Source organism: Hibiscus syriacus, unplaced genomic scaffold (assembly GCF_006381635.1).
Source record: "Hibiscus syriacus cultivar Baekdansim isolate YM2019G1 unplaced genomic scaffold, ASM638163v2 tig00110160_pilon, whole genome shotgun sequence".
Lineage (NCBI taxonomy): Eukaryota > Viridiplantae > Streptophyta > Magnoliopsida > Malvales > Malvaceae > Hibiscus > Hibiscus syriacus.
In genome coordinates this window covers 159,975-175,394 of record NW_024062608.1, presented here as the reverse complement: position 1 = coordinate 175,394, position 15,420 = coordinate 159,975, and positions in this window count along the sequence as shown.

The following is a 15,420-nucleotide window of genomic DNA, read 5'->3' as shown; positions in this document are numbered from 1 at the left end:
TCTGTTTATTTCAAGTATGTAGATACGTATGGAAAATTCGAGGATGAATTTTCTTTAAGGGGAGGAATTATAATACCCCAAATTTTATATAGTGATGAAAATGTAAGTTTTGAAAGTTTGGCGGCTAAAGTGTAAACTTTGAAAGGTTTAAGGACCAAAAATGTTTTTTTTTGAAAATATATATATTTTAAACTGTAAATAAACAACTTCATCAAGAACAAGGATTTTTGTGGGAGTTAGATTTTTAGTACGGGATTTGTGTTAAAAGCTATAAAGCGATAAAGTTCGGTATTGGAATCCGATAATCGGGTCGAACCGAAATTTCATGAAAATTTGAAAGATGTTATAAAATGGTTGGAAATATTATTTCCATATTTCAGATCAGATAAATTTGGCTTAAAACAGTGTAATTTTTCATATTTTACCTAACAGTGGAATATTAGTGACTAAAATGCAATTTTCAAATGTTTCTTGGCCAAATTAGAAATTGAAAGCTAAGTTGATTCATCTTTGACTAAGGAATATTTTAATGGAAGATATTATATTGGCATTTGGTAATTTTCAAGTTTCATTAATGGTATTTTTGGAATTTCTTAATAATTGAATTATAAATTCAATTATATTAGTAATATGCCGTGTGTTAAGGCTAATTAAGGATAGAATAATCAAGAATTTTTTTGGCAACTTTAAGCTTGTTTTCTCTCCAAGGCCGAAACTCCAAAGCTTCCAAGGTATGATTTTTTTATTTTGATTTTTGAAGATAAATATTTGATTTTTGGATTAAGCTATTGGATAGAGAATTAACCTACATGAAATTCTCTATCAATTGATATAAATATTGCATGGTGAGGATGCTTGTGTGTTGAGATTTGATGATTAGGGTTTAAGGAAGGTTTGGTGATCTTGAAGAATTGATGAAGGATTTTTATGTTTTTGATGTTGGTTATTATTTTTAAAGCATCTATAATGATTAAAATTGATTGTACATGCATATATAAGGCTTGGCCTAATTACGGTTTTGGAAATGTTGGGATTTTAATGTAATTTAATGATGTGATGATTGAAAATGCATGAAATTGACCATAGGAGGTTGAATTCATGCTTGAAATTGGACAAAAAGTCCCCCTAAAGTGACATGGGGTATTCGGCCTTAGGGAAAATATTAAGGGAAAATGTTGAAAATTTTCCTATGGCTTAGAATTGATATTAGACGTATTCTATGCAAATTGAAAATTGATTTGGATCAATTTGGAACCTTGAAAGTGAAAAAGGGTTAGTTTACAAGTTTTATGGATTTTGGGACATTATTGTATAAATGTGAGATTTGGAGTATTCAATGATAATATTTAGTATTGAGATGCTGGAAAATTAAGTTGGAAAGCTATTGGAACCAAATTGTAAATTTGGTAGAAGTTTGGGTTGGAATTAGAAAGGTCCTAAGAAAATGGGGACTTGTTTGCAAGTTAGTAAATGTAGAAGTATCATTTGGGTAAATTAGGACAATTCTGGAAATTTTGGAAGCTTGCTGAAATTTTTGTTTGATTATTAAGTTTGAAATAAATTACAAGTTTACAGAGATTGGAGGTTGAATTGACAAAGTTTAAGAAAATTTAGGATGAATTTGCAAGATTTTGAATTTTTAAGTGTTGATTTGAATATTTTATTGTCATTCTTAAAATTTTATGTAATTAATGTGAAATGATCATAATGGTGAAGGACCACTATGAATTAAAGGGGAAAGTTGATATGAATTCTAAAAAGAATTCATAATTTAGTGGTTGGATTATGAAATAAGTAAAGGTTGAAGGATGAATAATGAAAAGTAAATATTTTTGGGAATTTATAAGTGTGTTGGAAAACTTGAAATCATGTTGAGAAATATGATTTAGTTTGATATTTATTAAGTAATTGATTTTCAATTTTATAGACTTTTATATTTTTAAGTTTAGATTATGTTAGTTCAATACTAACATATAGTTTGAATATGTTTATATTATATCCCATTGTCAGATCCTGATAAATCTAGTAATCTGAATGATCAAAAAGAAAAGGGAAAAGCACATGATTTATTTAATTATTACAATCGAGGACGTCTCGTTATAAGTCAACCTCATTCTATTTTATAGTATGATTTATAAAGCTTATATATGGAATATTTTCATAATATTTTACGTCAGTTTTATGAATGATTTAGGGTATGAACTGCCCAAGCATGATATTCATGATGATGAATTTTAGACTTTAACAGTTATTAGCTATTGAATAATAAATGATTTTATTATGATACATGTGCCCATTATATGTTATGTTGAGAGTTGTTGGTACATTTGGAATTTCATTAGTTGAGTACTTTTCAGATCATTTTTGGTACATTCGTGTACCAATGTTCAACATCGTTGGTGTTCAGCATCATTGGTGTTCATGTTATGATTACACTGAAGTGTGTCATATCTCAGTATCAGTTATGATTTGACACCGTGTTGTGCATAGTGTGCACCTTACTCATGTACCTTGTGTTATCATAAATATGCATTGAGCTATAAAAATGAATATGAAAGTTTTGAATGATTTTCAGTTGACAGAAAGTATGATATGATTATTTTATCAGATATTGTTTATCAGAATTTTCATGGGTTCATGAATCAAAATAAATTTCAGGTCTGAGTGAAGGAATTGACTTGGATAAGTCGATTTGCCAGTTTAATATTTTATTTATGTTTATGATATTTTCATGATTTATCTCACCTTAGCTTACTACTGCATCACTAAGTTATACTTAGCGTGTGATGATTTTCATGCGTAGGTTCTATAGAGTTAAGCACGAGCAGTGAAGAGCCTCCCGAGCATCTTTTTGGAAGTCATACCTATCATCAGTATCAGTAAGATATCTACGATGTTTCTTTTGACTTTTAGTGGCATGTATAATTATGTCAGTAGCTCTATTTATCGGATTTATTTTAAATAGTTTGTAATAGTAAACTAGGATCATTTTATTTTATTTGACCTAGTTTAGTTTCATCAGTATTTATGCATGAAAAGAATATTTATATTATTATGTTTTAAAATGATTTTGTGAAAATGCACTAAATGGTAAATTCACTTATTGACAAACAATTTATTTTTCTACGACAAAGTATTAATTTATAATTTAGAATATTAATAAAATAGTTTAATTTTAAAACGAAACAAAATTTTAAGCATTTCAGTTTAATGAATGTTTTATAAGTTGATGTGACATATTTGACTCGTATATTTAGACATATAGTGGTTAAGAGTGTTACAAAATTCACTTATATGGCTATTTATATTGAATCTAATCCAGGGAAGAAGAAGGTTCCTATTGAGAAATGACTAGTTGGAGTGACGGTGTTATCAACTTATGAAGGGCAACGCACGAGAACTATTTTGCATGCAATTGATAACTTTCCTGGTAACCATTGGGCAATCTCAACAGCGGAATGTGGTAAGGAAAACAAGGTAATCCAGGCATTAAGATATTGTCTACTCCTAATGTTGGTAATAAGCAATCAAAGGAGAATATTCGAAAAGGGAAATCCAAGGACGGGGTGGATTTTGATCCAACACCAAAGGCCAAAGATTGGTTGCATGAATATTTGAAACAACTTGAGGAATTGGGAAACATGAGGGACACTATGTCACAAGCACAAATCAAAACCCGCTTAGTTGAGGCGGGGATTATGAGTGACAGTGAGTTAGCGGATGAATCAGACACGGAGGGTGATTTGGAATCTCAGGTTCATGCCTAAGTTATTTTCGTCCTGCTTTCTTTTACTATCTTTAATGATGAATTGTATGGTTTGGAATTGCCAAGGGGCAGTTAGTTCTACATTTCGTAGAATATTTAAGATTTTTTTGCAGGAGTTTTGACCTAATTTTGTTACGCTTATTGAACATTGGATTAGTAGGAGGGCGGATAAAATGGTGGCTAAGTGGTAGGGTTTGGGTGTTATGGGATGATAAGGTCGATTTTGAAGTTTTGCCCATTTTTAATCAGTTTGTCCATAATCACATTACGAGAGTGGACAATGGGGAGTGGTTTCTTTTCACAATAGTGTATGCAAGTCCTAACCGAGCCATAAGAAAGTCATTGTGGTCTTCTCTCTTCTCTCGAACCCAGGGGAGTGTCCCATGGCTTATTGGTGGTGATTTTAACTCGATTCTTAGTATAGAAGAAAAAACATGGTTCAAGGAGACCTTTACGAATCAATAATTTGTTTTGAGATTTTATTGATAAGGTTGGTTTAACCGTTTTGGGATTTTACGTGTAGCCGTTTACTTAGTCGAGAGGTGACACACGTCGTTTTCGTGTCAAAATAATTATTTAATCTCAAAAGAAATATAAAGAAAATATAGCAAGTCGAAAGTAAGGGTCGATCTCATAAAGACTCTGCAATTTCTGATTTAGTTAACTTTTTGTTTCTGAATGGTAGAGCTTGGATAGGGATGAAATTTAAGATTAAAATAAATAAAAATATAAAATAAAAGGTGAGATAAGAAAAAGATAAATGGGGGTTTTGAAAAAAGTGTTTGAAAATAAGATAAAGACAAATAAAAAATAATAAATATAATAAAATAGTAATTAGAGTTTGAAAAGAAGACTTATTGTAAAGGTAGCCTAGGCTTTCAACTTTGACTCAGTTTCCTAGGATCATCGAAATAGATCTTTACTTCAGGATTCACGTCGATTATTTGTCTACAAGGACAAATCCTTGTGACTATGCTTTGTATATCGAATACTCAAGTGCAATCTTTAATATCAGTTTGTGAATTGATCTAAGCAACAACAATGTTGTAGATCTAAAAACGTTGAGGCTTGAAAAGTTGCCGACTCGGATTATGTTGTTCCAACAATAACTAGTTCTGATCTCAGTTTCCTTTTAGCAAAAAAATTTGCTAAGTGTGTTCCCAGGAAATCCAATGTACTTCAATAAGCCGATCATTCTTCGCGCGTTAACTATAACAACATCCAGACCAACGATGACTTTTTGGTTTTGAAAATTGTTTTGATTTGAAAATAAGCCCAGAAAACAGAGAGAGATATCCGAAGTGATTTAAGTGCCTTACAATTCTCACATTTGGAATTGAGTCATCGCTTTAGCCTTCGGCTTAAAAGAAAATTAGATAAGCATGAAAAAATTCATACTTAGCACATTTGAAAATAAAACTTAAAATAAAATATGAAAACTTGAAAAGAAAAGAAATGAGAGAATTTTATAAAACTAGAAAGAAGAAGAAGAGTAAATTCTTAGTTGTAGAGTGATGTGTTTTTAGGCTTACCCTGATAGGATATTTATAGCATTTAAAATCCTTAAAACAAGGTAAAGATAATTCCTAAAATAAAGAAATAAATCCTAATGAAAATACTTAAAACTATTTAAACTAAAATACTAAAAACAAAGATAAGACAAAATATAATATTTAAAATAATATCTTAAAACATGAGTTTAATTTAAATTCGAATTGCAAAATGTGCGGCTGATCCATTCGTTCTTCTAGAAGCACTGACTATACCTTCTAGAAGGTGCTGACTCATCGCCTCGTCAGGTGCTTCATGCCCACTAATCCAACTTTGCTTCTGAAAATAAAAAAAACTGCAGAATTCTACCCTTTAAGTGCATTTTCGAGAATCTAATGTCTTGCACAGAAAATGAATCAAAACGAACAAATAAGCTACAAAAATCAACGATTAAGGAGCAATTCAAAAGAAAAATAATAACCAAATAAAGCACTTATCAAATTCCCCCTCACTTATTCAATGCTTGTCCTCAAGCATTCCTCAATTAACACATCAAAATCACAAGTTGTCATCTTCAATTTCAATTTATTTCTCAAACTTCCAATCGAACTAAGTCTATGGAAATTGCCGAATTCAAGTTACAATCAAGCAAAAACATAACTAAGGAGAATTTAAAGCAAGCAAGATATCACAATTAATTGCCAATTTCAATGAAACATGACTCAATACCTCAAAAAGATTCACACACATCCATTCAAAGTGTTTGGGTAAAAATAGCTCAAACTAGAACTAACCAAAATATTACCAAAAGGCTTAGAATCCAATCAAGTCTCCACTACTAAAAGTAACATAATGTAATAATCAAGGGGTCTTTAATATGGGTTGTAACGTAGCTAAGGTGTGGGTAGGAAAAAGGCCGAAAAGAAAGGTTTAAAATGCCAAAACAAGAGATCAAAATAATTAAGAACAATTCACGAATTAACATGAATCACATTTAAAAACAAAACAAGGAAAAAGAATAGATGAAAGATAATTGAAACGATCGATTTTTTCTTCTTCTTTTTCTTTTCATTCGAACGAAGGGTCTATTTTTTCCTTTTTTTTCTGTTTCATATTGTTCGAAACAGTGAACAATGTACTGTTTTTTTACGAAACTATTTTTTCATTTTCTTTTTTTCGTGGGACAAGAATGATACAAGATCTCAAGTCTCGGCAAGGGTGTGAAAAGAGAGGGAAAATAAAAAGAAAGGCTTCAGGTTTAATTTGGTGAGTTGAAAATCAAACAAAGGGAAATAGGCTTAAATGTGGTTCACTAGTGGATATATAAATGAGTAGGCTTTTTGGGAAAAAGTGGGTTTATCCTAGGTGCCCCTATCACATTAAAACATTATGTTCAACATGTTTATTTTACATTCAACATTTAGTCTCGATATGCATTGTGATTACAAGTTCTAAAATATCCTAATAAGTCCGACACACTCAAGTCAAACAATGAGAAATAAAGAAAATGTATGTTAGTTAGGCTCGAATCTCACAAGAAAATGTTTATATGTATTGAGTCAAGTTCATCTCTATCAACAAAAAAATTAAATAACTATACTTAACAGAAAATTCACCACCTATACCAATCACCATCATGCAAATTAAATTCGATCAAAACATGGTCACAATCCAAAAGGAAGCAAGAGTATAAAGTGAAGTTCAAGAATAACAACCAATGATCCCAACAAGTCAATATCAGAATAATTCAATTTCAAACAATCAAACAAGTTAAGGAAAAATTTGACATGTTTATCCTCCCCCACTTAATCCGTTTTGTACCAAAACATATATCAAATTTAAAAACAAATAGAGGGAAAAGGAATACTCCCCGATCTAGTGTCGACTACAGCCACGGCCACGTCAAGACGAACCCGGGTGAAGGTAAGAAAGAACATCAACAAGGTTGGCTTCAATAGTATCAAGGCGACCAGATACACTTTGCATATCGGCTCGTATATCCGATTGGGTGCTGGCTGCCGGAGGTGGTTCAATCCTCCTTGTGTAAACGTGTCCATTACGAGGTGTAATGGTGCCTGGAGGTACAATGTGAGGGGCATCAGGAGTGCCTGCGAGAAGTACCATCGAGTCTAAACACCTAACTTCAAGTGGATCCATAACAAAAGCATAAGTAAAATTCACAGTATTAAAGGTCAATAGAAACAAACAGGATGCTAAATGTGTAATATATGGTCCAAGGATCAAGGGTCGACTGGTTCGTACAACTCGTGCGAAGGCTCGAACAAACCAATTTCCTAAATTTACCTTAGTGCCGGTTTGTATACACCATAAGAAAAATAGTTCAACCTTACTTAAACAAGATGTAGTATCATTACAATCGAAATAGTTGTAAGCAAGGAACCAGTGTATGTAACGGAAAGCGGGGTCATGAATATGCCACGCCTTTGTAATGTGTGAATCGAATTGAACACCTGCCAATCCTGTAAGTACTTCATAAGCCATATCAGTATCGAAGTCCTGCGGAATCTCACGTAAAGATGTCAGATAACTATGGTTTGTGACATCAGTCACGAACCCCATACAAAAGTTAAAATCATTTAATGACATCCTAAAGTATTGCCCTAACATCCAAAAACAATAACATCAGGTGTATTGATAGAAACAACACGACGCTATAGAAAAATAAAAGTGGTATAGAACTCAAAGACTAACTCGTAATAAGTATCACATCAAATATTTGAATAGAGTGTCTAACCAATTGCATCAAAATAGTGCATCACAACGTCATCTAAATGTAAATTGTCAAGTGTATGAGATGAAATATACTTACAAACTTGAAACCTACAGTGACGAATGTTATCAAAACTCTTAGCCTCGTCACCATTAAAATCGAGGTAACCTTGTAGCATCTCCTCGGGTAGTACAGAATAGGTTTGACCTCTTTGATTCCTTTCATCGAAAGGGTCAAAAGTTTCGTCTGGAGGCCCTTCGAATTCATCCAAGCATGCATCAAAGGATGAAGGTTGTGGCTGCCCAGATAAACGGCGAGATGAGGAAGGCTCGGGTCTATGTAAGGACACAGGGCTCGGTTGTGGTGGTACACCACCTGGGAAATTGAATCCATTCTTGAAATCTTTGGAATAGCCAAAAACAAGATGCCATATTAGTAACGATTTAATATCGATAGGTTCAGAATTTACCTCAAGTTGTTAATGTGTTGCAAATGGTGAGGACACGACATCCGACATGAAATAGGAAGTGGAACCCAACGAAATCAAGTAGAACGTTAGGGTGGCTGGTGATAAAGGTTTAGACGGTCTTGGATTACTCGAACCGACAATATGATGGTAGAAAGATGTGGAACGGTTGGCGAACGGAGGAGCGGCAGCGATTTCATACGTGGGAGCTGTGATTCTTGGTAGAGAGCCTTGATGTCGGCATCCACCACGTCGAGGAGGAGTTGGAGTGGGCAATGAGTCGGAATCACTTGGAACATCGACGATAGTCGGAGCGGCAACGTCCTCCAAGGTTAAGCGACGACGAAACTCCTTGATTTTGTTAGTTGTATGTTCGCACCATTATGGAAATAGAAGAGGTGGTGGAGTTAGGGAAATACTAGAGTGGACGAGCAACGAGAACCGATGCTAGGGACGTGGCGTTCGGCGGTGTAGTCGATGGTATGGACTTAGAGGTCGATTGGTGAGAAGAATGGAAGACAATGGATGTTGGCTTTATCGTACGGTTGGGGGATTAGGAAAATGAAATAGAGGATATGGTTTTTTATTTAACGGGGAGGGTAGGTCACGTGTAAAAGTAAAAAGAGAGAGTTTGACATTGAGTTAAACTAAAAATATAGAATTGAAAAAGATAGATGTGTTGGGATTGGTTTAAAAAATTAGAAAGGTGTAGATAATGATAGATAAGATGGGTCTCACCGAGAATGGAAAAAGTTTTAAACCCTCCAAACTAGAAATTTCGGTAAAAGAGGATTTTTTTTTATTGGGGAATGCTATGGTGTGCCACATGGGGTTGGGTCATGCTAATGTGCGCCTGCTTTTTGTCTCCAAACATGAAACACTACTCCTTCATTATATATTCGATCACAATTCGAATATATTCAGAGAAAAATAAAATAAAATTAAGCATTTGATAAAATAAAATAAAATAAATTGAATGAAATGAAATGAAATAAATTGAAATGAAATAAAGTTTTCAAAAAAAAAATAAAACGAAAACAAATGAAATGGGTTGCCCCCCATCAAGCGCCTTTGTTTAACGTCGTTAGCTCGACGACATGTTTTTTTTTCAAACTGTGGGTTTCTCTAAATTAGTTTCTATGATTAGACCAACCAGATCATTTTCATAATACAACTTTAATCTTTGACCATTAACTTTAAATCGAACTCCTGAGTTATTTTTAACTTCAACACCACCGTAAGGAAATACTTGAGTCACTGTAAATTGTCCAAGCCATTTTGATATGAGTTTTCCTGCTAAAAGTTTAAATTTAGAGTTAAATAACATAACCTTTTGACCGACAGTAAATGTTTTAAAAGAAATTCGATTATCATGAAATTCATTAGTTTTTTCTTTAAATATCCGAGCACTGTCATAGGTATTTTTTCGGATTTCCTCAATTTCTTGGATGTGTAATTTCTGAGCTTCACCAACCACATCCATGTCCATGTTACAATATTTAACAGCCCAATATGACTGATGTTCCAATTCAACCGGCAAGTGACACGGTTTACCAAAAACAAGTCGGTATAGTGACATCCTAATAATACTTTTATAAGCGATTCGATATGCCCAAAGTGCATCAGTTAATTTTAAACTCCAATCCTTTCGGTCCGATTTAACAATTTTTTCAAGAATTATTTTAATTTCTCGATTTGATACTTCTAATTGTCCATTTGTTTGTGGATAGTAAGCAGTAACAATTCTTTGAGTTACTCCAAATTTCTTCATCAGCGACTCGATTACTCGGTTAATGAAGTGAGTTCATATATCGCTTATTATAGCCTATGGCGTGCCAAACCTGGAAAAATAGAATTTTTCAAAAATTAATTGTAGTTTTAGCATCATTATTTCAGGCAGCCTTAGCTTCCACCCATTTAGAAACACAATCTATAACTAAAATAATATAAGTATTTTCGAATGACGAAAGAAAATGACCCATATAATCGATTCGCCAAACATAAAAAAAATTCACAAACTTGTACCGAATTTAGTGGCATCTCATTTCTACGGCTTGAGATCTCTCACAAGTTTTACAGAACAAATAAGAATCCCAAAAGATGTGAGGTCAAAAGAAACCACATTCAAGAATTTTATGGGTTGTATGCTTGGGCCCAAAATGACCACCACAAGAGTAAGAGTGACAAAATTGTAAAATTGAATTTACCTCATTTTCGGAAATACATCGTTGAATTACCTGATCGGAGCTGTGCTTCCATAAATAAGGATTGTCCCAAATATAATATCGGGATTCTCGTTTAATTCGATTATTTCAGCTTTCGGCAAATCTAATTGTAACTTACATGTGGCTAAATAATTAACCATATCCGCAAACTATGAAGTTATGGTTTGCGCCACCATCAGATTTTCTTCAGGAAATTATTCTCTAAGTGGTGAATCAGTTATGAAAAGGGGAATTCAACTCAAGTGATCCACTACCATATTTTCACATCCCTTTTTGTCTTTGATTTCCAAATTAAACTCCTATAAAAGTATGATCCATCATATAAGCCTTGGTTTTGCTTCCTTTTTCCCATCAAATACTTTAAAGTTGCATGATCATAAAAAATAGTAATTTTAGTACCCAGCAAATAAGATCTAAATTTTTCTAAAGCAAAAATTATAGCAAAAAGTTCTTTTTTCGTAGTTGAATAATTTTTTTAGCCGAGTCCAAAGTTCGGGATGCATAGGCTATAACATATAGCTCTTTGCCTATTTTTTGGCCGAGAACAACTCCAACGCTAGTATCCGATGTGTCACACATAAGTTCAAAAGGGTAAAATTCCAATCTGGTGGCTGAACAATTAGGGCTGAAATAAACTTTTCCTTTAATGAATTGAAAGACGCCTTGCATTTTGAATCAAAATCAAAGACTTGATCCTTTTGGAGAGGATTGTATAAAGATTGTTCTATCTTCAAAAAGTCTTTAATAAACTTGCGGTAAAATCCTGCATGGCCAAGAAAAGAACGAATTTCCCTCATAGTTGTGGGGTAAGGAAGTGAGCGTATAATATGTTTTAGCTTTATCAATCGCAAACCCTTTTGAGAAAACAACATGACCTAAAATTAACCCTTTATCAACCATAAAATGACATTTTTCATTTTTTAAAACAATGTTATATTCTAAGCATCTTTTAAGTACATTAGTTAAATTATCAAGATATTCACTAAAAGAATTACCACAAACCGTGAAATCATCCATAAAGACCTCGATGTCTTTCTTCACATAGTTAGAAATATACTTAATATACATCTTTGGAAGGTGGTTGGTGCGTTACAAAGGCCAAAGAGCATTCATCTATATGAAAATGTACCGAAGGGACAAGAAAAAGTCATTTTTTCTTGATCTTCTTGCGCTACTAGTATTTGGAAAAAACTTGAAAAACTATCAATGCAATAGTAATGAGTTTTCCCAGCTAATTTTTTAATCATTTGGTCTATAAAGGGAAGAGGAAAATGAACTTTTTGAGTAAGAGAGTTAAACTTCCCGTAATCAATGCAGACTCGCCATCCATTTTGAACTCTTGTTGGCACTAATTCCCCTTCTTGATTTTCGACCACTGTGACTCCCGTTTTCTTAGAAACCACATGAATCGGACTTACCCAATTACTATCCGATTTTAGATAGATTACGTCAGCATCAAGGAGTTTTTGAATTTCTTTCTTTACTACTTCCATCATTGGTGGATTCAATCAATGTTGTCCTTCTCATGATGGCTTTGCTCATTCTTCAATTTTGATCTTGTGCATGCAAGTCGAGGGGGCTTAATCTTTTAATGTAAGTAATGGTCCATCCTATGGCTTCTTTGTGCTAACATAACATCGTTACCAAAGCTTCATCTTCTTCTTCGAATGATTTGTTTGATATGATCACTGGTAAGGTTCTATTTTTGCCGAAAATACATATTTCAAATATTTCGGTAATTGCTTTAATATTACCTCAGGTGCCTGTAAAACAGAAGGTAAAAGTTTAGTTTTAAATGAAGGTAAAAATAAATCAGAATTGATTGAATAAATATTTTTCAAACTCCATTTTTTCCTCTTTATGGCAAAGTTCAAGATCCCTGGAAAGATGATAAGAAAAATTAGATTCAAATCGGGTATTTCATTGCTTTGTAAACATCAAATTTAACGATCTCACCGTCAAATTCCATTTTTAGTATACCACTTCTAATATCGATATTTGTATGGGCGGTACTTAGGAAGGGTCAGCCTAAAAGTACTTTGGAATAAGTATCCGACCTATCATGTTTCATGTCGATGATATAGAAATCTGTAGGAAAGAATAATACATCGACCTTCACTCCCACTAGATAGATCACAGACCGATCAACCAACTGTATAGTTACTATCGTTCCCTTCAAATGCTCGTTACTAATCATTTTATAAATAGCAAATGGAATAACGTTAATTGAAGTTCCTAAGTCACACATTGCACGTTTAATTTTAAAATTACCTATTTTACAAGGTATGACGAACATACCTTGATCCTTCATCTTTGGTGGGGCTTTCAGTGAAAAATTACGGAAACATGTTCTTCCAAATTTACCTTTTCTTGCCCCATTAATTTCCTCTTTGTAATGCAAAACTCCTTTAAAAATCGAGCATACCTCGGTACTTATCGAATTACTTCAAGAAGATGCATGTTAACTTGAACTTTTTGGAACACCTCTAAGATCTCCCTTTCTTCAGCTCTTTTATCACGCTTTAACAATCTTGATAGGAAGAGTGATGAGATTTTATGAGAAGAAGAAAAAGGATGTGCATAAGATGTACCTTGTATTTCTAGAGGTAGTGTTTCTTCTTGTTCTTTAAAATGTGCGACTTTTTTTTTGGAACTTCTTGTAAAATGACTGTTCCACTTCGGAGTGTGGTGGCACTAAAATTATCTCTTGGATTTAACTCCGTTTGAGAAGGTAGTCTTCCTTGTGATTCCAATTTCCCCACAGTTTGAGCTAGTCGGCTCACTTTTTTATCCAACTCTTGAAAAATATGTTTCGACCCGGTTTTGGAATTTCTTGAGATGTAACCAACTTTTCTTATGAAATTTCTAATTTTTCTATGACTTTCTCCAATGATGACTTTTGCGTTTGTTGTTGAGGAGGAGGCCTCGGTTGTTAAGTTGGCCTTTGATTCGACACATTGTTGAAATTTAGGTGGTCGCGCCATCCCGGATTATAAATGTTATTGTATGGGTTGTATGGTCTCTGTGGAGGTCCTAGAAAGTTTTCTACGAAATTGATTTATGCATTGCCTCTTTCTTGTATCATCGATCAGTAGTCCGTCGGATGGTTCATCTTTGTGCATATCCCACATGCTCTTGTTACCCCAGATTTTCCTACAACAAGTGAATTAACTACTTCAAATAATTTATCTAATTTATTTTTAATGGAAAAGGTATTTATCTCGTGACCCCGTCGGCTGGGTTCACTTGAAAACTCTTGAGAGTTGGCAGCCATAGTTGAAATCAACTCTCTCACTGTTGTTGGGGTCATGTTGACTAATGCTCCTTCGCTAACGGCATCTACCATTTTCATTTCCATAATTAAAAGACCTTCATAAAAGTATTGAAGTAACGTTTTCTCACTTAATCCGTGTAGTGGACAACTTGCACAAAGCTTTTTAAATCGTTCCCAATAGTCATAAAGATTTTCTTCGGTCTTTTGTTAAATAGAGAGAATGCTCCTTCCTAACTCGCTTGCTTTAGCCATTGGGAAGAACATGTCAAGAAAAATTCGACTCATGTCAGCCCATGAATTAACTGAATTTGGAGGTAAATAAAATAACCAATCTTTAGTCAAGTCGGCTAAAGAGAAAGGGAAAGCTCTCAATTTAATTTGATCTTCGGTAACTCCATGTGGTTCATGCTAGTGCAAACCATGGGGAATTCCAATAAGTGTTTGTGCAGATTTTCATTGGGAACGTTGTGGAAAGTGTGAAGAAGATGAATAAATCTTGTCTTTAATTGAAATGGAGTCCCGCCATTAGGAAAAGTGATGCATAATGGAGTATGAGTAACAAGCGCTTCAACTAGCTCTCGGATCATTTGTTCTCAATCTTCCGCCATCAGGATTTGATCTTCGTTATATGCATCTGCTTCAAAGTTTATCTCCGGATTTGATTCCATTTATGAACTATGCTCTTCTTGTCTTTTTCTTTTTTTCTCAAAGCGTTTGTGCGTGGATTCTTCGTGCTCGTACGTGGATTCTTCGTGCTCGTGCTTCGATCTCCAGGTCAAGATCTACTAATTCTCTCGGGTTTCTTCTGGTCATAAATAAAAAACAAAGAGAAAAAAAACAATACTTGTCGTTAGTTCCAAGCAACGACGCCAATTTGACACGCTTCATTTTCCTGTCAAAATAATTCCTTAATCCCAAAAGAAATATAGAGAAAATATAACAAGTGGAAAGTAAGGGTCGATCCCATAGAGACTCTGTAATTTTTGATTTAGTTATCTTTTTGTTTCTGAATGGTAGAGTTTGGATAGGGATTAAATTTAAGATTAAAAAATAAATAAAAATATAAAAATAAAAGGTGATAAGAAAAAGATAAATAGGGGTTTTGGAAAAAGTGTTTCAAGATAAGATAAAGTCAAATAAATTAATAATAAATATAATAAAATAGAAATTAGAGTTTGAAAAGAAGACTTATTGTAAAAACTAGCCTCAGGCTTTCAGTTTTTACTCAGTTTCCTCGGATCATCGAAATAGATCTTTACTTCAGGATTCACGTCGGTTACTTGTCTACAACGACAAATCCTTGTGACTATGCTTTGTATACTGAATACCCAAGTGTAATCTTTAATATCAATTTGTGAATTGATCTAAACAACAACAATATTGTAGATCTAAAAATGTTGAGGCTCGAAAAGTTTGGATAGTGACTATGGTAGAGTTTGGATATGGATTAAATTTAAGATTAAAAAA